The sequence below is a fragment of the Thermobia domestica genome, chromosome 5 (genome assembly GCF_964235325.1).
Source record: "Thermobia domestica chromosome 5, izTheDome1.hap1.1, whole genome shotgun sequence".
In the NCBI taxonomy this organism is placed as follows: domain Eukaryota; kingdom Metazoa; phylum Arthropoda; class Insecta; order Zygentoma; family Lepismatidae; genus Thermobia; species Thermobia domestica.
The window spans coordinates 307,435,164-307,460,774 of NC_137458.1; the positions used below are offsets into that span (position 1 = coordinate 307,435,164).

The 25,611-nt window shown below is 36.8% G+C and overlaps 1 protein-coding gene across 1 annotated transcript in view; it reads left to right on the top strand.

The window, feature by feature from the left end:
* LOC145686773 (uncharacterized) overlaps positions 1 to 25,611 on the top strand; it is a 453,410-nt gene that overhangs the window by 281,113 nt on the left and 146,686 nt on the right. The gene's annotated exons all lie outside the window — the stretch shown is intronic.

Consider the following 25,611-nt stretch of genomic DNA (forward strand, 5'->3'; position numbering starts at 1 on the left):
ACTATTTGTCAAGTTAATATGGTATATCTATAGCATTGTGCCTGTCGACTTGGAACCCAACCCTTACTAACGTGTTCTTTTATTGTTGTGAGAAATGCATAAAATAGGTCTTCTTGAGCGACTTATCAGAATAAAAAGGGTTAGCTTCTGCAGATGACTCACCAAATTCAAAGTTTACGAAGAAATGAACAGAATTAGACGAAATTTTATAGTGAGAGTAACAAAAACCGTAGTAATGGTCATCAGTGTATGATCATTAACTAGGGAGAAAAATGAAGTTAAATTCTGGACTGTATGAGTTTGCATATTGGTGTGCTATTTAGCAGTGTTGGGTAAGTTACTTGTAAAAATGTTACGAATCATAAGTTACTTTACTTTCCCTTAAAATGAAACGCGTTACATACCCACAAAAGTAACTGTTACTTTTAATTCCGGAACTTCGAATATCTGAAAAAATATTACAGCAATTTCCGCACTACTACTACAACCACCAATATTACTACTACTACTACTACTACTACTACTACTGTGATTATTATTTTTATATTATTATTATTATTATTATTATTATTATTATTATTATTATTATTATTATTATTATTATTATTATTATTATTATTATTATTACGTTCTGAATCACTTTTTGTAGATGCAAGAACAAATTCTTACTTGACAACTATATGAACATTTTCATATAATGTAACACTGACCAAAATGCCATACTGCGTTACTCTTAGAGATAGGCACGAGCGAATTCGAGTGAGTTTTCTTTGAAACTCGACTCGACTCGAAGCAGATATGTGAGGTAGACTCGAATTCGGGTCGAGTGTCAAGTCGAGTCGAGCCAAGGACATTGTTCACAAGCTTTTGAATTTGGGTTGAAGGTCTAGGGTCAATATCCGGATTCGAGCCAAATATTGTTAAAAGTTATAGGGTGCTGGCCAAATATCTTCAAAACTGCTCGGCCCGGGTTTAGAATAGTCAACGACTCGAGCAGCTCGGCTCACAGCTCATCACTATGAACCGAACCGAGAAATAAGCCGAGCCAACAGCTCACCCAACCGATCCGGCTAGAACCCTCGGCTCAGTTGAGCCGAGCCGAACTAAGCTCGTTATAGAAATATCTTGTGGTCTCGTTATCGAGAGACGAGATGTAAGCAGTGTCGCCTCTCGTGAGCAACACTAAAAGTATTCCATATAACTGCTTACATTTCTCATGGCTTTCGCTTTACAGTGTAATCAGGCCATGATTTCAAAATGAGTTAAAACGAGCTGAACGAGCGAGCCAGTTATCAAAGTCTACTCGACTCGAGAAAATTACCTTTGACTCTACTTGTATTTGAACCGAGTTTCGAGTCGAGTCAGGTTTTAGCTCCACTCGTGCCCATCCCTATGCGTTAGAAAAAAATGGCTGCTTATTCTTATTCTGTTAAAATTATTATATAATAATAACAATGTTGTTATGTTAAATTAAAATACAGAATACAGAGAAGCATTACAGTACAACTAATAAAATGAGAACTTGGGATGAATCAAAACTTGCTAAAATCGAAACATGCTTTATAAAGGTAGTTGTTCCAAACTGTATAATCAATGGGACTCTAGGATATGCAGACTGGTCTGAAAGAACTCCAATAGGCCTATTACATATCATCAAGAAACTATTTTCTAGTAATAACGTAGGCCTACTCCAGTGGTGCCCACCCCCCCTTATGTCCATGACGCACCCCCCTCCCCAATTGTCTCTCCGTAGGTGTTCTTTCATGAAAAAATCTTCTTTTCGATTAATTTTTACACAGCCTCAAACATATTTATATAGATTTTTACCCCCCCCAAATATTTCAATGACGCAGTTTGCGTCATAGCCCCCCTCTGTGGGCACCCCTGCCTACTCATCAGAACACGGTTTATTTATATTAACCCCTACTGTATATCGTTAATTATGGCACCCTATTGTGGATAAATACTCCCCGCCGGGACACTTGACACCTTACCTTTAAATTTTGTCTACCACCCTCAGCTTCCAAGAAAAAGTATTCCTTCAAATGTTCTATAATTTCGTTGTCCATCTTTATAAAAACAACACTAATCAAAGTAAAATAGACTACCAGTACCATTGCATTCGTAGTTCACTCACTGAATGTATTGATTTAGAGCTGTCAAAATCTGACAAAATCTTCCAGGTGCTTGCAATTAGTACACGTGATTTCCCTGAACTTGTCCTCATCTTCCTAAAACAGCAAATGGTATTAAGATCTTATTTGTTTCTCTGTGTTTCGGTCACTGACATACGTAGTTCATGCACCATTGTTCCATTCTGAGAAACTAACTTACAGGGAAGAAATATTTGTTTCCAAAAAATATACATATATTGTAGGCAGTGGCGTATTTAGGGGGGGGGGGCTTCCGGGCTTAAGCCCCCCCGAAATCTTACTTACTATAGTAAAGTATATGAAATATCTTGCAGAATTTTCACATTTTCAGGCAAAGCCACCCCCGAAAGTTGGCAAAGCCCTCCCCGAAACAAAATCGTAAATACGCCACTGATTGTAGGTATATACTCATCTGAAATGTAACGCGAAAAAAGTAACGCAAACCAGGTAAGTTACTTAAAAATTTGTAACGCGTTACAGTTACAGTTACTTAGGAAAAATGTAACCTGTTACTAGGAAACGTTACATAAAGTAATGTGTTACTTCCGTTACGTTACTTCCCAAGACTGATATTAAGTAAACAAGCAATAGAGCATAATATGGCATTCTTTCAAACCCATTATCTTATTAACTAATATAGGATGTGTATGCTGCATTTAAAACAGAAATAAGAGAGCGGAAACTAATGAAAAAGAGTCGCATCTGAACCAAATATGGTGAAACGGGAAACATTTTGGAATGCTATCCCTTCTTATGGGGTCCAAAATTCATAAAATCTACGGAAGAAATGTGTTACTTGATTTCACAATTGGATTGTTCAGGCAATGAAAATGTATCGAGTTCTTACATTTTAGAAGTATAATAAGATACAAATATGGGATGGAAAGTGTGCACTTTACCAAGTAAAACTCCACAAAGAAGACATGAAGTGAAGTAATATGTGGCGCCAGTGTACAAAGTGATCGTAAAAGTGTTGCAAAGCTGCGGCACACGTAAGGCATGTTTTTGTTTCATACTAACAACACAACATTGCTACATGTCTTGCAAATAAGAACAGAAATAACACACTGAACTGCTGAACAAGATTGTACTAGTCATAAACATTAAATACTTTACATTTACTTTGCGATCTTCTAACCAAGATCCTGGTACACCACTTTCCATTGAGATTATGCAATCATGCAAAGTGATTTTTGCTTTGACTCCCATTGTAGAAGTGCGTGCAATCATGCCATAAATAACAACTTTTTTTCTCTATAGTTTCCATTCTTACTGCACCGTTTCATTACCCCTGCCGTACAGACATTCGTTGAAGCCCTAAATGGCGTATAGAGAATCTCTGGCGCAGTTATGTAACATACGTTTAACATGTCAAGCCGATATGATTTTTATGTCTTTCTGAACCCTCTTCCTAGCTTCTATCATTATTCCAATGCCAGGTGTGAAGTTCCTTTCCCCCCAAACATTCGAAGCTGTCTAACTCTGCCCCTATCCATTTCCGGACTATATTTAATAGGTTGACTGTCATGAGCATCATATGTGTGGCTCACCTTATTTTTCTGTGGGGACATGAGCACCATATATGATGCTCATGTTTGATATCACAAATTACTAACCTATTCAGGTTCTTGAGCATCATATATGATGCTCATTGTCACAAATTACTGTGAGACAATGAGCATGACATATGGTGCTCGGCTCCCATTGGTACATTTTCGGGAGAAGCAAAATATCGCGACAAAAATGTGACATGACTATCCATAGTTGAGCCAAAATTAAGAAGAAATTTATGGCATCCTGGGAGCAGTATCCTCAAATCGCCTTGGCAGTCAACCTGGTAATATAAACATTTCCTCTTGTTTTGGTGCCAGGAATCTGTGGTTTTAATTTTCACCATTACTTTTGGGACACCTTGTATTGTAAATTGTTTTGTTATATCAATAACATCAGGAGTCATGCTACCATATGTGCGACTATGTAACAATCTACTCTAATAGCGTGAGATACCAATAAAAATATTTCACCCATGTTTAATGTGTTTTACACGGCGGAAGGAAATATTCAAAGGTAGTTGCTGAATTTTTTTTCGTAGTGCCGCTTCTAACCCCCTCCCATGTTGTTGTAGAGTGATATACTTGATTTCACAACAAATGGTTTGGCAAAAACTGTACATAGCGAAACAACAGCATCTCCTAGACAATACTTTCAACAAAGGCCGACAGTTTGGCGTGGCAGTGTGATTTCTAAAAAATGCAAATTAAGCTTAGGATATACTGTTCACCCCCCACTACCAATTTAAAACAGTAACATATATAAAATCCAATAAAATTCATTGCCTGTGAAAAGTTCACAAAGAACATGGCCCGCTGTAAACAATACCAACTCCCTCTTCACAAGTTCTTCTACATGCCATGTCTCCATTTGTCGATACAACCCTCCAATTACTATGAAACTCTGTTCTTCGATGGTGGAATGGAAAAAGATGACGTAATGACACTATTTTGCAAGAATATAATCACAAGTCAATAGAAAACACGTTATAAAATTTCATTTTTGAGGCTCGTTTTGGGGCTTTCCGATTACCCGGGTTGCCCGGCCCTTGATGCGCCCCTGGGTCTTTCATCAGAAGAGACAGGGTTTAATCTCTCACCATAAGTCTCTCCATGAATACGAGTGCTCCCCCTCGAGATGAGAAAATTCCTGTCTCGAAAAGGAGACGATAAATTTCTTGAGTCTCCGGGGAACACTACTTCAACCAAATTTTACATCACAACCACTATTTTAGTGTTATACAATCCATAATTTTGAAAAAAAAAATGAACTATAAATTAATAAAGTGATTATACAAACACAACGAAGAGCAATTATCAACGTTTAAAGATAAGAAAGTCATTACATAATTTATTCCAATAAAAAAATATATTTTAAAAATTGTTATAGCATATATTTCGTGAGTTTCTCGTGACGTGAAAGAGATCTGATAACTTCCACATGATATTACAAAGAAAATTACGGCATGAATTGACAAAATGAGACGAGAGAAGGAGTTCCGAAAATAGAGACGAGACTAAAAGGAATCTGAAAATCGAGAAGAAAATTCGACAAAAAAAAAAAAAATACGAAACGACACGACCTTCGTCTCGCCTCGTTTCCAGGGGAACAATAATGAACACTTTTGAAAATTTAATACTTAGAAATTGAGAATGATACAGAAATAAGTTTATGAGGAAATAAATTCTTATCTAAGATCATTTCAGCTTCTAACAGCGACATTAACTCGAAATTCTATGTAATGTGTTCACACTTGAAATTAAAATTACTCAATAACTAACTGAAACTTGAAAATGAAATTCAATGTCTACGTTTTGTTTTTCTTTTTGTGCTTCATCCGATAAAGCAAATAAAAATATGTATTCGTAAAAGATACGAGCCTATTAAAAAAATGTCCCTAATCTATTGGATATAATCTTCCCGAAAATCAAATTCGAGAATAAATTAATCAACCATACAAATGGGCTATCCTCTGCATTGAAGCTTGAAGGTGTGAAAATGACTTCCGGAAGTTCGAAGTCCCAATGATGATGTGTGAGTAAAGTTAAGTGAAGATGAGGTCGAAATGAGGTCAACGTGAAGTTGAGTGAGCGTGATGTCGGATTATTGTGAGGAGAGTTCGAGTGAAGTGATGTTGGACTAGTAACATGAGTGTGAGGTTGAGTGAGCGTGATGTCGAAAAGATGTTGCTAGTTCAATGTGGGTGCCTTTGATCCAGGGGCGTCATTTAGGGAGGGCAGGGGGAGGCAATTGCTCCCCCCCAAGAGTTTGAGGAATATATATACTCTAATCGATTGTCTACTAATATACTAGTACAGGAGGTGAAAATCTTATGTCGGTGGTGCTCTTGCCCCCCTCAACAGAAGTCTGAAATGACGCTCCTGCTTTGATCCCGACACACTACTATACATTGGGACAGAATGAGAGGGCTCTTTTTCCAGGAATTCTGAAAACCCTGTTCACCCCTCTAAACCTTCCGCTAACTAGTCTCCGCGACACGTGGTAGAGATTTATGATTTCTTCTGGCTAAAAACCAATGTTGCCTCAATTCCTTTTTCCTAGTTGATTTTTTTTTTTAATTTTAGTTGTTAACTGAGAATAGGAAGGAAAGCTTTCTCCTTATTTTGCCGGACTTTAACTACACAAGTGGATCGCAGGTACGACAACACTGAGAGCAGTGACAGCTTAAACGCTCGCGAGCACTAACCATGGGTTGTGGGGGTGAAAAGAAGCAGTGATGTATACTATCAAATATCCAGCACTTGTAAAGTATGTAATTGTTGGCGAGTTGAAAAAAATGAAATGAAATCTTTGAGTTTTACGTCCCACGGTTATGCCGGTTAGGCTAAAGGAGACGGTGATAATAAGAGATGAGTGAAATGGTGGAATGAAGAAAGTGGGAGGAAACGGGAGAACCCCGAGAAAACCCATGAGCACGGTGTTTGTCCACCACAAAGTTCACTTGGCGGGGGCTGGGATCGAACCCGGGACCCCAAGCACCAGAGGTGAACGCTCTACCACTGAGCCACCGCGCCCCCCTGTTGGCGAGTTGAAAGCGTGCCTGCTTGCCAAGCGAGCAACCAGGTTCGCGTCCTGTGAATTGCTGTTTCCATTTTTTCTTTCTTTTTCTGCACGGTAGCTTACGATCATTGTTGATAAAGGTCTTGCAGTGCCAGTGGCGGCGTTAGGGCGGGGCGAGCGGTGCCCCTGCCCCGGGCCCCACATTGTGGAGGCCCCCGACGGTAGGTAAAAAAAGGAGGAACTTACTAAGGAACCTTTTTAGCATGAGCCGTAGAAGGGCCGTCAAGGTTTATAATCCATACCTTTCCTAAATGTAAACGCAATTAATTGTTAATCAATATTACACAAAATAACGCACGAAAGAACACAAATATCTCTCTAATAAAGCTAATCAACGCTGGATTTCCGTATTAGCTGAAAGCTTCGGGCCTCACTCTCTTTGGGACCCGAAAGGAATTTAAAGAGAAAACTGAATGTAGATTAAAAATAAAATAAATGTTTCATTATCCTGGAGGCTCTCAAAGAAATTTAAAGGAGAAAGCTCTGAATATAGGTGAAAAATAAAGTAAAGGTTTCATACTCTTGGGGGTCCCAAAAGAATTTTAAAGGAAAAGGCTGAATTCAGGTAGAAAAATAAAACAAACGTTTCAATTTCTTGAGGCCCCCCAAAAATTAAAGAAAAATTTGAATGTAGGTGAAAAATAATAAAATAAAAGTTTCACTCTCTTGGGGCCCCAAAGAAACTTAAAGGAAACAATGTATGTGTATTGAAATACGAATAAAATAAAAGTTTCACTCTGTTCAATAACCTCAGAGAAATTTAAAGGAAAAAGCTGAGTGTGGATTAAAATACAGTGAAACCTCTCAATAACGGACACCAATGGGACATGAATTTTTGTCCGTTACTGAGAGGTGTCCGTTACAGAGAGGTTACAGTAATTTAATTTCTCGCAACGGTAATTGTATGGAGTAATATACAGTAGATATATTATTTATGAGCGTAAATACGTAAAATTCAATATGAAAATACTCTATTTAGTACGTATTTGAATTACTGGAAGGGATGAAGGAGAAATTAATTTATGATAAATAGTATTATTGCTGGGGGATGTGTTAATATATTCGTATATTGCAAAATATAATGCATGTATGATCATTTTCTTCCTACATGGGAGGGGAAAGCGGGAGGGAAAGAGTTTTTCATTTATTTCAAATTTTCAGGACCTTCTCAAAATATGCGTTAGGAGCCAACTAACCGGCTAAACTCATTAGCTAGTGTCCTCTGAGAATCCTCAGTACGGTTGCGGAAAAAATATCTGTGTGTGTGTGTGTGTGTTTGTGTACTGGCGGAATGGATGAAAAGGCAAGTTATTGGGAGTGCATATGTTTGTTGACTCAGCCCCAATCGCAAAGAATATCATCTTAGAGAAAGTTGCTTTACTAAGAATGTAAGAGAGGAAACATTGTTCGTTGAAAATGTTATTGTAAAACAAACAACGTTTGTTTTGTTATCTATGAAATTGTCGGAAAGATGCAAGGTCCAGAGGAAAAAGGACTAAATTTGTTAGGGAAGGGAAGATCTTTCGTATAGAATTCTTGGCCATACGACTGACCCTGTATGAGTGTTATAGCTTATTGACGGTTTTCTAGAATTTCCCCAGAAAGCAATTTATTGAGGGCAGAATAAAAGAATTTGAAGTTCAGCTTGAAGCTGTTCTGTTTGATGGTTCACCGGTCTAGACTCATGATAGATACACTTGTGGGGAAAATACTTTTGTCTCCTGTAATATATCGCAGAATCGAGAAAAATTCCTGTCCGTTATGAAGAGGTTATTGAAACGTTTGGGGGGAAAAAGGACTGTCCTCGTCCGTATCTGAGAGTGTCCGTAAAAGGGAGGGTTTTGTTCCATAAGAGAACATATATTTTTGCCGGGACAAAAAAATCTGTCCGTATTATAGAGGTGTCCGTTATTGAGAGGTGTCCGTTAAGGGAGGTTTCACTGTATAATAAAAGGAAGTCAAAGTATATTGTGTTGTTTACATTGTAAGCTATTATTTATTTATTTATTTATTCGTATACCAGTTCAATAGAAGGGTAGAAAGAAGGGATCAACGTATATAATGCTTTATTAGGGTACTAGCATTATGTTGCTAACTAAAAGCTCTTTGGTACAGACGCTATAGTCTTTTTTGTCCTTTACAAGTCGAATTTTCAGCGACCGAAACCCTTTTACATAGCTGTTTTCCCCATTTCTGCTTTTTTTCCCCCGTATGAATATACATTTCAGCCCACAAATTTAGAGTGAAGAAAATGTTCAATAAAAAAAGAAGAGTTCCAACTTTGATACGGAATATGTCCTTTTACCATTTTCGTTCCTCGTAACAATAATTCATTGAACCTTGTGGCTTACATACTGCGCACGTTAACGTTCTGGCGGTCACTTTGTTTGGAGCAATGCAACGTTTGTTGGTATTCTTCCCTAGATCTACTCACCAATGGAATGTGCTGTAAAATCATATAAAGATTGGTCTGACACATGAAACTGACACTAGACGGAGTTCAAAAGCAGAAGCTTTAAAGGCTCTTTCTAGTCAATTGGATGAAGTAATTAATCTGTTGGAAGATCTGCGTGACACTTCGATTGAAAAGCTTGGTATTAGAGGAATTGCTGGTCGTCTTCTTGCAAGCGTCTAGTCATTTAACTTCATCGCTTTACTATATTTCTGGTCTGCAGATCTCTCGTATATTGATCGGATCCAAAAATGCCTTCAATCTCAGGATATGAGTTTCAATCAAACTCTTATTCAGTTACAGACCCTGGTTGACACCATTGATACCTGAAGACTTGAGCTGGGCAAGGAAATCTTATCCGCAGCTGAAGGAAGTTGCAAGGCATTGGCCATAACTGTGGGTACACACAGTAGAAGAAGGAGATGCATGCCTGGAGAAGCAAAGAATGAACCCCTGACAGCACATTCCGAAGTGAAGCTCTATCATTTAGAATTTCATTGCACTCTATCAATGAAATTCTAAATGAGATGAGACAACAAATGTAGGATCATTTTACTCAGATGCATGAACTGAAAGACAGATTTGCATTCCTGTGTTCTATGGCCAACTTTGTGCAACAGCTAGATGATGAGAGCAAGGAAAGGCTAAAACCATGTTGCTATGATTTGGCTTTGTTCTACCTGAATGACCTGGATGGCTTAAAATTATTTCAGGATTGTAAGGATATATTCCGTTCACTAAGGTGTACTCAGAAAGCTAAAGAGCAACTTGACTTTTCCCCACAAGGCATCCTGAAATACGTATCTTCAATGGGGCTTGAAATTTACTAAAGATTGGCAACAGTTCTTCAGATTTTGATAACACTGCCTGTATCTGTCGTATCATGTGAAAGGTCTTTCAGCAAAATGAAATTGATAAAATCATACTTGCGTTCCACAATGAGCCAAGAAAGATTCACGAATCTAGCCATTCTTTCTATCAAAAATTAAATAGCATCCACTTTGGATTTTGATAATATAGTTGAGACTTTCTCAGCTACCAAAGCAAGGAAGGTATCATTCTGAATGTTGGTGGAACACAGGTTAATATGGTAGTGAAAGTACTGTCGAAAGTAGTTTCATGTTTCAGGTAAAGGCAATAAAAATACAAAAGTACCAAAAGAGTAATAAAAAGCCTCAAGATATATCAATTGACTGGTGATAGGTGGTAATGAAAAATAGGATGGTATAACTCATAGAAGAATTCTGTGCTCACATATATTTAATCTATTATATATCCCCAATTATTCAATATATTCAGGAATTTTTGTTATAATATATTGTAACACTAAGTACGTTAGTAAGTGGTAATGAAAATAGTCATAAGTGACAGAATATAAACATGACTGAACTATTAAATACAAAATAATATAATCATAAAACAAGTGTAAAATCTGGAAACAATAGTAAAAAGGACAAGCAAAAGAGAAATATTCTAGTGCTTAAGTATTCATTGATACTTCGGCAAAAGCAGTGGGACTAAATAAACAGTACATTATCACTGGAAAGAAACCTAGTAAAAGATGAATGAAGAAGACACGCAGGGAAGAAATCTATTCTATCCATTATTTATGGATAGTTCAGTAAACTAAAAAAAAAAAAGTATTTGAGTATTGTGTATGATCATTGGAGAGAAACCGAATGTTAAAGTGAATGGGGATAATTGTAGAAGAAAATTCTAATCAAATTAAATCCATTTAGCGTAAATTCAGACAGGGAGAAACTATGAATAAACAACCATATGAGAAATTGTGCAGGAGAAACACCAAAGACGAGAACCGAACAAAAGTATTCTAGAAAACATAGAGCTTACATTTAGAAATCGCATCGGTTATATTATTATTTGCAAATTTTGCAATATCAGCTCATTATTACGTTCCGCACGTAAATTTGACTCTAAATGTATTGTTAGGAGCATTACTTCTACTATTGCATCTAATTATAGTACGCGTTGATACTAGGCTAATATAGGTGTAGGATTATTGATTGTTACGTTTTGTTTGTTCTTAGGATTATGCTATTTTTGTCGTGGGTTGTAGTTTCCGTTACACTTGTATCCCTAATCCTTTTTCTATCATGTCCTCTGTTTGAAAATGAATAAAATAGAAAAAATATGCAATGATAGCCTGGTCCAGTTTTATTTTTAGATACCAGCCTGAAGGCAGTTCTAAGCATTTGAAAAATAGACAGGGGTTCTGAATGTCACCCCCATTTGTTTAATAACTCCCAGATTAAAATGATCTAAACACACACACCAACGGGAAAAGGGGAGGAGTATACAGAAAGAATGGTTATGTAAATGAATGTCAAACGTAGAAGTGTATAAATCACGATTGTTCGAAAAGGGGCCCCGATCTACTTGACTGGCCCCGGGCCCCAGTTTACCTTACGCTGCCACTGTGCAGTGGTTCGAAATTTTTTTGCGTATTCGCAAAGATGGCACATAACAGTGAAGAAAGACATTTGTGTTGTTCTTGGCATTTCTGTTTTGACCATTCGAGTCGTATATTGTATCAGTTTGGTGGATGAGAATACCTTCTTAAGGCTGTTGGACTAGTTCGTGTCTATAAACCTATTCTCAAGGGCGCCAATCCTGGGGAGGCGAGGGTGCCTGGGCCCCTCCAAAGTTCATGTGAGCCCCCGTGTATTTTTATGAATATATATTTTTATATGTATTTTTATTGTTATATGTATTGTTACATGTACTTTTTTATGAATGGGCCCCCAAAGTTACAGAAAAATCGGCGCCCTTGCCTATTGTGTGTTTGTGTGTGAAGCCTAACTTTGGCTAACTGTGCATTGCTAATTATTCTGAATAGTGTTATTTAGTAATGTCAGAGCTAGCTTCACAGTCGCATTTATCAATGCCTATGGGATATAAAGGCCTATACATGTAAGTATTTGGTAACTACTTCTATATCTCATACAAATATGAAAAGTTTCACATTTTGAAATTTAGAACAGGTTGCAGAAATCAAGAGTTTTTACTGCTTCTTGTTGTAAATATTCCATAGAGTTTGGATCTTTAAATATTCGATTAAATTTTTAGTAGTACGTCGACCGTGCAGGAAAAGAAAAACATGTAAACAGAGTGTACGGGACGCGAACTCCGACTGCTCGGTTGGCTAGCAGCCATGTTTCCATTTTATTTATTTATTTATTTATTTATTTTTTTAATCTTTTTACAGAATGTTAACTGAGTGACCGAACATGCCCCAGTAACTTACTTGACAGTTGTGCTCCGGGACTACACATTGTTTTCAACCTTCAAATTTTACCCGTAATAGGGAGTCGCAGAAAATTAGACCCCTAGTCTGAATCAGGTTTAGACACCTTATCCGCCCATATCAATTTTATATCACTAATTGCAGTCAGACTTTGTACCGTGTTCTTGTTAGAAATAGTTAATTTCTACGATCATTTGTGCGACTCTTCGCAGAAAATGGCATCCTGCAATACATTTACATTCACATGCATCCTGCATTAACATACAATTTGAATTTATCATAGAAACGTTTCTCAGTAAATAGATTTTATTAGAAAATTAATAATTTCTAAACTTTGAACTGTCTTGTAAATATTTATTAATGAATGAATAAAATTTTGAAAACAGTTTTACAGGTGGTAGGAAAACCCAATCATCTCTGCTTTCAAAGATGTAGTAATTAATGACTGAAGTATTTTATTTCTGCTAAACTCAAATGGATTCATTATAATGTATGTTGCATCGTAGAATTCTAGGATATACTCATTTAAATGTCTGCTTTCCAAACCTAATATTATGATACTGATCTCAGTTCGGGTACTCTAATTTCTCCTCACAGCCGCTCACTCCAGCTTACCTACTGACCGAAAACACGCTGGTCCACCCCTCGGCAGTCTTGTGTAGGGTGGAAAACATCACCTTTTTCTTTTAATCAGTGTTGTTGATTTCTTTTTATTTAAATAACTTCTTTCGCTTTGTATAATACGTGTCGAGAACTGAGAAAAAAGTTGGGAATTAGAATTAGATGTTAATTGGTTATGAATTTTAATAGCAAATTTCCTAATTGGGATTGAATTTTTAATTAATTCGCAATCTTTAACCGATTGCAATCCCGAACACTGTCTCTTATGCACTGAGGAAAAAGTACACTAATATTTATAAAATGATATACTGTTTTCACGAAAGTTATTGAAATCTGACAAGAATGCATTTATTTTTTAAAAACATTGGCCGGTCCAGGACTAGCTTACGGCTTTGAACTTTTATGAAATAAGATGTCAATCTATTAGCTAGCCAATCTTCCCCCTGCTCCATTCATAACGATCAACTAGAGATTTACAGTACCCACAGGATGGGGTCTTAGCATTAATATTGCTACTAAGTTCACAGTGCTAAAAAGTGAGACTGATACAACCAAGTTCAGTTGAGTTCAGTTCAGCAAATTCAGTTTGTTGCCTTAAGCTCTTCGAATCCTTCATGCTAAGGAATTTAGTCGTAAAAGAAAAGTATGCTCATAACGTTTTGCATGGTAAAAAGCAGAGAAGTAAAAGTAATAACGATATTGATCTCTTCTACTATTAACAACTAAATTCCCTAACTTTTCCAGATTTTCCAGGTTTCCCCTAGCCAAAATTAAATTCTGTGATGTTTTTAGGTCTACCAGTCAACCCTGCATATCGTATAAAACACATAAACCTGAAGTTATGTGAAATACACAAAATTTTCAAGTTTCCAGAAGATTAAAGGGGAGTCTCGGACCCACCTAAAAACGTCCCTGACACCTCGGAACAAACAGTCGCGCACAATAAAGAATTTTTGTCTTAGACTACATGTCGAATGGTGGTAGTTTTGGTAGTAGTTGCGAACCCATATTAAGAAAACAAGAAATCGGGGGTTTCCCCGTTGCCCATTGAAAATGAGAATTTCCCTAATTATCTTCTGCAAGTAACTTGTTTTCATGCTCTTATTGGTAATGTGACGAGCCAGCTTCTAAACTGCAGCTATCTCTGGCTTCGGCACTGACATCGGATTCTTGAATGGTGTCAGTTCATATATTCCTGAATTTGATTTAAATCAATCCACCCTGATTGGGCAATTCAGTCTGGTTGTCAGGGGAAGAGTGGATATTTGTAAGTTGATTTTAGTTTTCTAAATAGTGAAATGTATTCCTGGCTATTTACGATGTTCTAAATGGCACTGTATGCGGACACGGAAGGAACTGTTTGGCGCAAAGGTACACTTGTTTGATTTAATGAAGGGAATATAGTTGATTTTGTAAATAGCCAGTGTGCATTTTCCTTAAGTTTTGTCAAAAACATGGTTTGCTGAGCACAACAGTATGTGAAAACTAGAGAGAGAAAGAAAAACCTAACTTTATCTAACCAACGTAGCGACCAGGGCTCCTACTTAGTAGCGAAGGAAATTGTTTACGATTTTCAATAGGTTGGGGCTTTACTGCGTTTTGTCCAATTTGAACAAAATCCGAGATCTGTCACGGTTCGCTAACAGTCTCGCCTAACCTAACCTTCATCAGTAACAGTCCTATATTTCTACTGTTTTACAACTTATTTATTTACAGGACATCTGCGATGTAATGAGTACATGGATAATATTGTTACAAGAGCAAGACAATAGCACTTCCTTTCCGTCAGTATAATAGAATGTGTACTGTATATTCTTAAGAATATTTTGTCAAAAATATTTTGAATGTGCCTGTATATTTTCCTTTACTTCATATAGTGGGCGGAACACTCGACGACATTTTGACAAAATATTCTTAAGAATACACAGTACACATTCTACATTGCGTGCTTTAGAACTCGTTACACTCGTTTAAACTCGTTACATTGCATGCCTTAATATTGTTAATCTATAGCAGTAACATTATTCACAAGGCAAGTAATAGTGTCTGTGTACAAAATTTAAAATAAATATTTTATAAAATACACTCACGTGCAAAACTTAAGAATAATGCTATTTGCATGATTTATTGCATTCAGAGAATGGTGAATCAGCCATATATTATCGGAATGTGGAATTGCAAATGGATACAGTCCGAAAACACTGGAGGAGAATGCGCAGGATGGGCAACAGAGACGAAAATGCATGGGCATGGAAAAATTCGAAAATAGACCAATGTGGTTTTCGAGGGTTAAGCGTAAGACACAGGATATCAATAGTGTGCGTAATCGCCTCGCACTGCAACACATGCACCGCAACATGATTGCATGCTGAGAATGAGATTATCAAGAAGTGGTTAGGGTATGTTTTGCCATTCCTGCACAATTGCCTCCCGAAGCTAAGGAATGGATCTTGGACCCATTTGACGACGTGCAATTCCCCTGCTAAGCATGTCCCACGCATACTCCATGATGTTCAAGTCCGGTGAGCAACTGGGCCAATCGAATTGTCTGATACCCTGGTGCTCAAGGTACTCATCCACTATGGCAGCGCGATGGGGACATGCGTTATCATCCATTAGAATGAAATTAGGACCCACTGCACCCCAAAAGAGACGACAGTATTGGTCCAAGATGTCATCCCGATACATTGCACCAGTGACGGTAACCCGTGGGAAGACATGCAGAGGTGCACGGGACCCCAGTATGATCCCACCCCATACCATAATTCCGCTGCCCCTGTACTGGTCTACAGTAGTTATGTTAGCTGGAAGGAACCGTGTCCATGGTTCTCTCCAGATGAACACACGTCAAGAATCACTGGTGAGACTGAACCAGGACCCACTGCGAACAGGACATGACGCCATTGTTCCCGGGTCCATGCGTGATTCTCTGGACCAATTCAACTGAGCTCTTCTTTGCTGTGGGGTCAATGAAGCACACCTTGCTGGTCTTCTGGCATACAAGTGTCCCTCAGCCAACCGTCTGTACACTGTAAATCTTGACACTGACGCTCCTGTAGCAGCTGCAAGGTCCCTAGAGAGATTTTTTCTTTCTTTTGTTTTTAAGCCTCTACTTTCCCCTGCCTTCGTCGATTTCTTACGGTCTTATTATAGGGCAGTCGCAACTTGCCTCTGCCTTTTTTCTCTCTCATATACTTTTTTTATTTCACTTTTTCTCTCTCTGCTATTCGGCTTTCGTCCTCGACAGATTTGAGGTGAGGCTCTGTTTTATAGCATGGTACCTAATTATATAAACCATGCCTTATTTTCTTCTCTTTTTTAAAATTACGATTTATATTTATTACAATTATTATTATTATTTTTTACAAAAGTACATACACAGACGATCACAGACATAAAACCTGAAAAGAGACAGAGCCGAAAAGAGACTAAAATTAAAATAAAAATATTAATATAATATATAAAAGTGATATTAAAAATGATAGTTATGATAGTAAAAACACAAAAAATTCCTTCTCGTTTATTAGGAAATCGGTACTCCAGACTTCCTAAAAGTTTTTCTTCTTGTTTGTTAGGAAATCGGTACTCCAGATTTCCCCCAAAATTTCTCACATTATCTTATCTTTATTGTTTATTTACTTTTTATCTAGACTTTGAATTTTGCCTCTTGATAGAACACAAACACTACACATTCTGCACTACAACACTACACTACACTCTCTATCTCTCTCTTCATATATCATAAAGATTTCATTGATTCTGCGTAAACATCTCGGCGAATCGCTTTCTGTAGAGGCATATTGGAACTAACGACGTACGAAAGTTTCAGAAAAGCTCTCTGTGTTGCTTTCAAGTGAGGGAAGTGTTCATCTTATAAAAATAGTTTTGAACTGTATAGTGAACTGAATAGCAAACTCGCTTCAACTCGCCGTGAATTCAACTAGGGTCTCCCGCAACAAGACGCATACACTATCCACATAGCCCCGAGGGGCTCTATGGAGCTTGAAACCGGAAGAGTTTCACCATTTCAGTAGAGAGATACAGGTGGAGATTGTATTTTTCTTCAGATGCTCAATTGATTTTCGAAAACTGTCGTTATCTACTACCAATTTAGTTTTATGGCGATCAATGTTAAAACCAAAACGGTAGATTTCTTCCACTTCTGGTTTGAATGCAAGGTTAAAGGAAGAAAGATAACCTATTCTTGAGACGCTGTATGAATTCCCGAAAATTACTCAATATCTCTGACAGCTCACCTCTGGTGTGTGGGGTGGCCGGTTCGATCCCAGATCGCGCCAAGTGCGCTTTGTGTTGGACAAACACTATGTGTATGGATTTTCTCGGGGATTTTCTGTTTACTCAAACTTTCTTCATTCCACCATTTCATTCATTCTGATCATTACCGTGTCCTTTAGCTTAGCCGACATAACTTGGGACGTAAAACTCAAAGATTTCATTTCATTTCTAAATAATAACCTAATGCATTCTACAGTGCTCTATTCCGCAATAATAGCGTAAAGATTGATTATATGCTTGCAGATTGATATGCAATAACATTGATTATTCATGCAAAGAAATGTACCAACGTTTGCCAGGTAGTCGCTACAAGAAAGAGTGATATTTATTTCGTTCAAATAGTGTTCTCTATGAAACGAGACGAGAAATAAGGTTTTCTCGTCTCGTCTACTAAATTTAATAGGTCTTATCTTGTCTCGATCCTCGAAGGCTTCTTTATATAGGCTCGATCCTCGAAGGCTTAACCATATAACCAACTCACGCGGTTTTAAAATTAGAGTTATCGTTGTTTTCCCCGAACTTGTCAATCAATTCTGTAAATCAGGTTTTCAGTCAAAATCAAGTGAAAAAATATTTCACTTGCTTATCTTTGGAATGCAAATCAATGTCGGGTCCAAATGATCTAGATCCTCAGAAATATTGTAATATTTATTTATTTATTTATTTATTTACTAGCAGCGTTCACCCCGCTTCGCTGCGGTCACCCCGGCCCGCTTCGCTGCGGTCACCCCGGAACGCAATAAACTTTGTTACTTAGATAATTTTTACTTTTTCGCTTTCAAATTGCAAGCGCCTGTCATTTATGTTAACCCGCCGAGTCACGTGCTCATGCGGGTTGCATATACATACGTTTATTTTTACCTATGATGAACTATGGAGACTTGAATGGTCCATTATCTCAAGACACTGGTAATTAAAAATTAAAGTGATATGATAAAAACCATCTAGGGTCCAAATCCTAACAACCCCCCAAAAATGAAAGAAATCGGTTCAGCCGTATTAGCGTGATGAGTTCACAAAGGATTTGTACGTTCTCTTTTATATATATAGATTTATTTATTTATTTTGTGTATTACTATTAGGCATACGCCTGAAATTCCATGATTTGTTCTTTCATCTTCCCAGATATTTCTTTTAAAGTTGCAAGTTTTATTTTTTAAAGTTGCATTCTTTATTTTGGAAAACAAAATATTGATAATAATGTTTTTAGTTTTGCGTTTCGTCTGTTGTGTCTCATCTTTTTCACCCCGCAAAAACAAGACTTAGGCTTAAAAATGGTCAAAAAATTAAAATAGAGAAAGTGCATCCTGTTTGACAAGGCTTCTTATAAAATACAAGTAAAAAGATGTGTAGGCAGATAAGGTTGTCTCATTTCTGATAGTAGCCAGTCTTGCCTTCCGCAACCCTTTCTTCTTCCGATCATATGATCAGATTGTCTAACTAACATAACTTCGAAGATACACACTTTCCACATTATTAGATGAACAATCTTTTCTCATTTCATAACTTGTAATCCTCCCCTAAACTTTTTGAAGATCAGTGAGGAACAATGTTGTGAATGAATCAGGAGAGACTGTATCTGCAACTTCACGAGCAGGAAAAGAAACCCTGGTGATTCTCCGATGCCTGATTTTGTGTTTATTTTTATATTATTTCCAGCGTTGTCACATTTATTTTTAAATGTAATATTAATGAACTATAAGAGCTAGTTTAAAAATAAAAAAGTGAACATATAGTATTGGGGTAGGTTAACATCTGGAGAAATTTTGAACTGCATAAGACAAAGAGTTTTCGTAATACTTTGGAAAGAAGTTCACCATGTTATTATATAGGGATTGATTATCTCAGCTCAAAACGTTAGACACGGCCCTAAAATCAGTTGTTTATCAAAATTCATTTGGAACATTTCCAGCATTTTCGAAATTTAGTTAGCCTTCTGTAGTGTGTTCTGTTTCTTTTTTCTTTCTTTTTTTCTGGATTTTGATTTGAGTTTAGCATCCTTTTCAGCAGCTAGGCTATGTGAGACGTGGACCTACTGATTAACGTGGAGTCCGAATCACATGAGCTCCCACAGAGAACAAAACCCAGATCTCCCACGCCAAAGGCGCATGCGCTTGTTCTGTTTCATCTAATATGAAAGACGAATTGAAGAGAAATTCCAACAGTACCTGGACTCAAATAAGATTCAATAGATTTAAGTAAACAGCAAGCTGTTTAAAAAGTTCTGCGTTTTTATCTCTCTCTCTCTCTTTCAAAACAAGCTGTTATAATTGAGGTTTCGTTCCTGTTCATTGCAAATTGGTTCATTATGAGAGTTACCATATTATTTCGAAAATGTAGACCTAGCACAACATTAATCACTTCCATAATTTTTGTTAAGACTGTTTTTTTCTTAAACATTATGTTAACTAAGTACTTTCTAAACACACACTGTATTTGTATGAGCTGATCTAGTGACGATTCCAAAATGTAGGGAGATGTAAAAGAATGATAGAAATTTTTTAAAAAAATTGAAGATTTGGTTTCCTGAAGAATCAAAATTTGAAAATTTTGAGAATTTTTGAATACAATTTTTTAAAAGTTCTTTCGAATTATATATTATATGAAAGCCTATTTCAGAAGATTTAGAATAAGCCAAAGATAAGCTTCCTGGAACAAAGGTTTACATATATATAGCCATTTTTGTTTACATATAGCCATGATGTTAAATTGACATAACTCTTGAGTATCTCATTAATTTTGAATTGCAATGAAATATTTTACTTAAATTCAATATCAGAAATTCACAACTTTTGTCCTAACCTGTACAAAATTACTTGTTATTTAAGTGTTGGATTTTGCGTACCTTGTTTATAATGAACGTAGTTAATTTTGAAATGGTTGCTATAATAAAGTTGACGGTTATTTCGGTGATATGTTACAAAGTTGACGGTGGTGGTTTTTATCTTAGTTCTTAGTTCATAGTTCATAATGATGTGTGCTACTGCTTGAAATGCACTCCTGACTCACGTATAGTGCTTATAAAATCAGCGCACAATAAAAATGATTTTTTGTTGAGGTATTTTGTTTATTTTTCATACTTTATCAAAATCGTGTGACCACGGTTTCCGCCAGGATTTTAAAATCAGGGGAGTGTTCAAAATTTTAGGAGAGTGTGGGTGTTTGACTTTTAGAAAACATATATATATATATTTACCTTTCTCGTATTATCCTAAAATTCTGCAATAACACAGAAAATGACACCTTTCTACTACAATCCTAACTTCAACAAAGTAAAATATGTTGAATTGACCTTTTTTCGTTTTTTTTAAATTTTTAATTTATTTATTTTAATTTTGCGTGAATACCCATTCCAATCAAGGTAAATAGTATTAACATTAATTCACTTGACTGACGTTGAACTAAAATCTGACGTAGTTTTCTTGATTAATGTATATGTTGACAAATAAACGTCGGATGTTCTACATTCATTATTTCTCTTGTTGTTCTTTGATTTCTATTTGCTCTGCCTAAAATATTTTTTTTTCACGACAGACATCAGTCAGTGGTTAGACTAGGTTAGATGAACTCGATCTGATATCTGAAGTGTTAAAACAACAATATGATATACTAGAACATTTATTGCTAATTGCAGATATTGTACCTTTATCGCGATATTGTAGGTAACTTAATTCGTTTAAATTTATGGCCAATGTAATTTTGTGCTTGGTAATTTTATAATTCTTTTACCAATGTTACTCATATATTCACAAATGTATTAATAGTCTTGAAACCCCCATCTGGTCTTTTGAGGTCAGATCTGTTACTTCCCGGGGGTTCACGAACAGATGGAACTTCCGCCGATGTGAGTGCTCTCCAGATAATGCCATTCACGACGTTCAAATGTCTCACATGTCTTCCGGAACTACTTATGCAAGGAACGTGTAAAATTTTGTTTATAGTTCCAAGTTCTTCTAGACGACGATAAAGGAAACCACGAAGATTCTTTGATCACATTGCACGGTAGCGGTATAATAAAGAAAAACATAACTCACTGGATTATAAATTATACCTATTCTGTTGAACTAATTTAACTTCAGAGCTAATAGATATCAATGACACTGATTTGAAGGAAACCGATTATGTTTTGTCTGCACATTACACTTATACATGAAAATGAAACAACTTCAGTTGATATAGTGAATAATATATATAAATAAATGTACATACCTAAAGATATATGTGAATGTCTATCGTTTCTCGTGTATCAAATCATATAATATTTTATTAACTCAGTTGCTATCATGTACTAAGATATCAATCTGTGGGTGCATGCAAGAACCTGATATGTTACAATTAAAGCATTTTGAAATAAAGAGCTGCAAACTTTTCAGGATATAATACCTACATTTATTGATTTGATCATTATACGAGCATTTTAGTTTCTGTATTTAGTAAATGATAATATCATAATATCCAGAAATCCCTGTCTGGTTATATGCGAACATGTTACGTACTCAATTATTGTAAAGAAAACTGGCCCTTTCGACAGACAGTTCTTAGCGTGTATGACCCTGATATGTTACATGATAGTGATACTATTCACGATTGTCGCCACTTTCTTCCTCTGCTAGCGTTTCTATTTCGCTTTCTACGTCTAGATCTCTTTCGGTATGGTGACCTGCACAAAACTATAATTTCTTTGGCGATGGAGTAACACTCTGAATACATTTGCCACGTTCAAGTCATTTTCAATCGGCTTCCTATGCACTCAAGCAAAACAGTTATCCTAACCGCTCATAAATAAGACTCCAAACAAACCATAAAGCACGAGTGTAGTGTCAATAGGACGCACTGTTGTCGTAACTAAACTTATACCAAAAATGTGTATATTTTGCTAATGTGTCAATAACAATGTTAGTATAAATAACACAAAAACTGTTAAAGAAGTCATTTTAAAGTAAATCCAACATATTACATATGGAGCTATAGAGATTATACAACGCGTTGACTAATTTTGTACATCGCGTGTAAGTGTGTACCTTCTGTATAAGAAGGCAAACAATGCAGCATTGCACTTTTTACCACCAAATCAATCGGAATATCACCCTCAACTAGAAGGACTTGTTGATTTCTCTGTCATATGTAACAAGGAACATGTGGCTTACTTTAATGGTGTTCTGCTTCCTTTGAAGCCGGGTGAGGATGAATTACTAGCGCCGATTTTACTTTCGTAGTAGTCTCGACATTCTGGTGAAATATAAATAAGAAGCTTTCCAAAATCCTTTGCTTTCGCAGGAGACAACTTTCTTCGTCCGAAGTACAGAGCAAGCAATTCCTTGAGATGTGGGTGCTGGCCACTCCTGACAAATATTGATTGTTTGCCAGTTAGTTATATCAGAGTAGGAGTAAGCGATATGGAAAAGACCAGGTTTCCCTTTCGTAATTCTAATTTTTCATCCTGGAGCTTTCTGTATGTAAACAGGTTCATCCTGAACACATTCTTTGCGGAAGACTAATGATTAAACAACAGTGGCAAAGGAAAAGAACACATTTCTCATCATTTCTGTTACTTGGAAAGGTTTGGCTCTTTTTGTTGTTTTAATAATGTCGTCCGGCTGACGTGCAGTGTATACTGCTGTTATAGACCTTTCCTTCTCTTTAATAAATCCAAAATCCCTGTTACAATATAGGAAAGTATGACCAGGTAAGGGAAAATCATGTTGTACATCATCAAAACATCCACCATAGTCTAATATCATTTGCATCAAGAGTGGGAAGAGTAGAATGCGGCGAGAACATATCAGGTTCTTGGACGCTACAAGCGTTAAGTCCAATTACTGATAATATGTGCGCGCCAGCTTTTGGTGGACTTGTAAACTTATCACAACTCTGCATTTTTTTTTCAAGAAGTAGAATGACCTCTGGAGCCTTCATAATTGGCGATAACTCACTTTTCACAAAAATGTCGCATATCAGGTTCTTGCATACACCCACAGATCTATCTTGAAAAGAAACAGGTAAGGATTAATTGACTGGACTTCATAATTATCAAATACGACCTACTATTCTGACGATGTAGGTCATAAAATGGTTTTGTTCTTAACACCAGCATCAACTGACAAATACCCATTGTGACGTAGGTTCTCCATGTGCAAGACGTATTCGGATGGATCGCGAACCGCGGCGGTTTGTCGCAAAAAATTTGGTGGGCCGACGCTGCTAGACGTGGCGGTACCGTTACGTAATTACACGAATGCTGCAATTTTACCGCCATGGCGGTAATAAGGCGATATCCGCTGTTTCTTCTCCTCTGAATCGGTAATGCCGCCATTAAACCGCCAGATGGCCGCTTTGTAACTGCTACTAACCAGTTACACGAGCTCTTCTCTGCCACCTTTAATCCTCTACTCCCAACACTAACAACGTATTGGTACTTAAGGCTAGTTTTAGACGAAAGCATTTATCGTAGCATAAATCGTATCATCGATATCCTACCGTCTAAAGTAGCAAATGCTATAGCATTTCCTATGCCATGGCATTTCCTGCTCTATTCCGTAGCATTTTCCCCAGCATTTGTGGTCTGATTGCAGCGCCGTGGTGTGTTAAAAGGAAGCGAAAGATTTTGTGCCAAATATCCATGCTCTTTGTTTTGTGTGGGAAATTGAATTGTAGTAAAGAAAAATGAATTGGAGTAGGAATGCTCTTTGTCCACATATTTCTGTGTGGTTTTCTTTTGTTAATATAACAGGCGAGAACTGTTGGTACATCCATATAGCTTTAGCTACCTCACGCTTTAGTCTCGGAGCCATTAACGCCGATGTAATTATTAGTCATTAGTACAACTGCAGAAGGTTTTTATTTTGTGTCCTAGGATTTTTGTTACAAGATGTTAACGACCTGGTATGTAATTAGTCATTCTTACGACTGCAAAGTGTGTTTATAGTCTATATTATGATATATTTTGTTATATAAAATTAAGGACTATGTTTTAGTCATTCTTACGAGCGCAGATAATTTTTAGTGTTTTCTGGAATATGTGTTATAGGGTGCTAACAACACTGTAAGTAACTACACTGCAAGGTGTGTTTATATTCTATATTACGATATACTTTTATATAAAATTAATGACAATGTAAGTAATTGGTCATACTGACGACTGCAGGGTATTCCTTATAGTCTGTTCTACGATATCCGTTATTATTGAAAATTACGAAAGACGTACGTAATTAGTCATTCTTACAACTACAAGCTGTTTTTATAATCTAAAGGATATGTTATAGGAAATTAGTAAATAAAAACTTAGTTATTCCTGTAATTGTAAAGGAATTTTATAGGTCTGTACCATGATATGCATTAGTATTGAAGAATAAATAGTAACCATTCTTTCAGTTATCCAAATTGGATTAATTTTTCATCATAAATCCTTTCCATGAAATAAAAGTAAGCAATGTAAAAAGGTTGCTTTTTGATGTTTGTATACCGACAAGAGAGCCTGTGTGAAGTTGGCCCCCCAAAAGTTTGGGCTATACGATATCTTGATTGGGTCAGAAAGTACTTCATTTGGGCTGTTTGGGCAACCTACTTTTAGCGTTTGGGCTACTCTGGAAACAAAGCTACAGCCTCTCAAAGTTTGAGGAGCCAACTTCACGTTAGCCCTCCAAGTGTTTGGGCCAGACGAGATTTTTTTTGGGGTGGGTAGTACTTCGTTTGGGCTGATTGGGTCAGCAACTTTTAGCGTTTGGGGTATGATAGTTTCCGAAATATGGGCTATTAAACCTATTCGAAAAGTGATTTTCCTGCTTCTTTTGTCGGGGCCAACTTCACTAATATGACATTTCTGACAAATACGTTTACTAGAATTGGCAGTACTTTGTGTCGACTAACAGTTTAGGAAGTTTCAAGATTTTGGCTGTATTTGAAACAGAATTAGAGCTTCACAAAGTTTGGTGGGCCAACTTCACATTAGCCCCCAAGTGATTGGGCCAGACGAGATTTTTATTGGGCTGGATAGTACTTTGTTTGGACTGATTGGGTCAGCAACTTTTAGCGTTTGGGCTATTATAGTTTCCGAAATATAGGCTATTAAACTCTTTGAAAAGTGATTTTCCTGCTTCTTTTGTCGGGGTCAACTTCACTAATGTGACATTTCTGAGAAATACGTTTACTATAATTGGCAATACTTTGTGTCGACTAGCAGTTTAGGAAGTTTC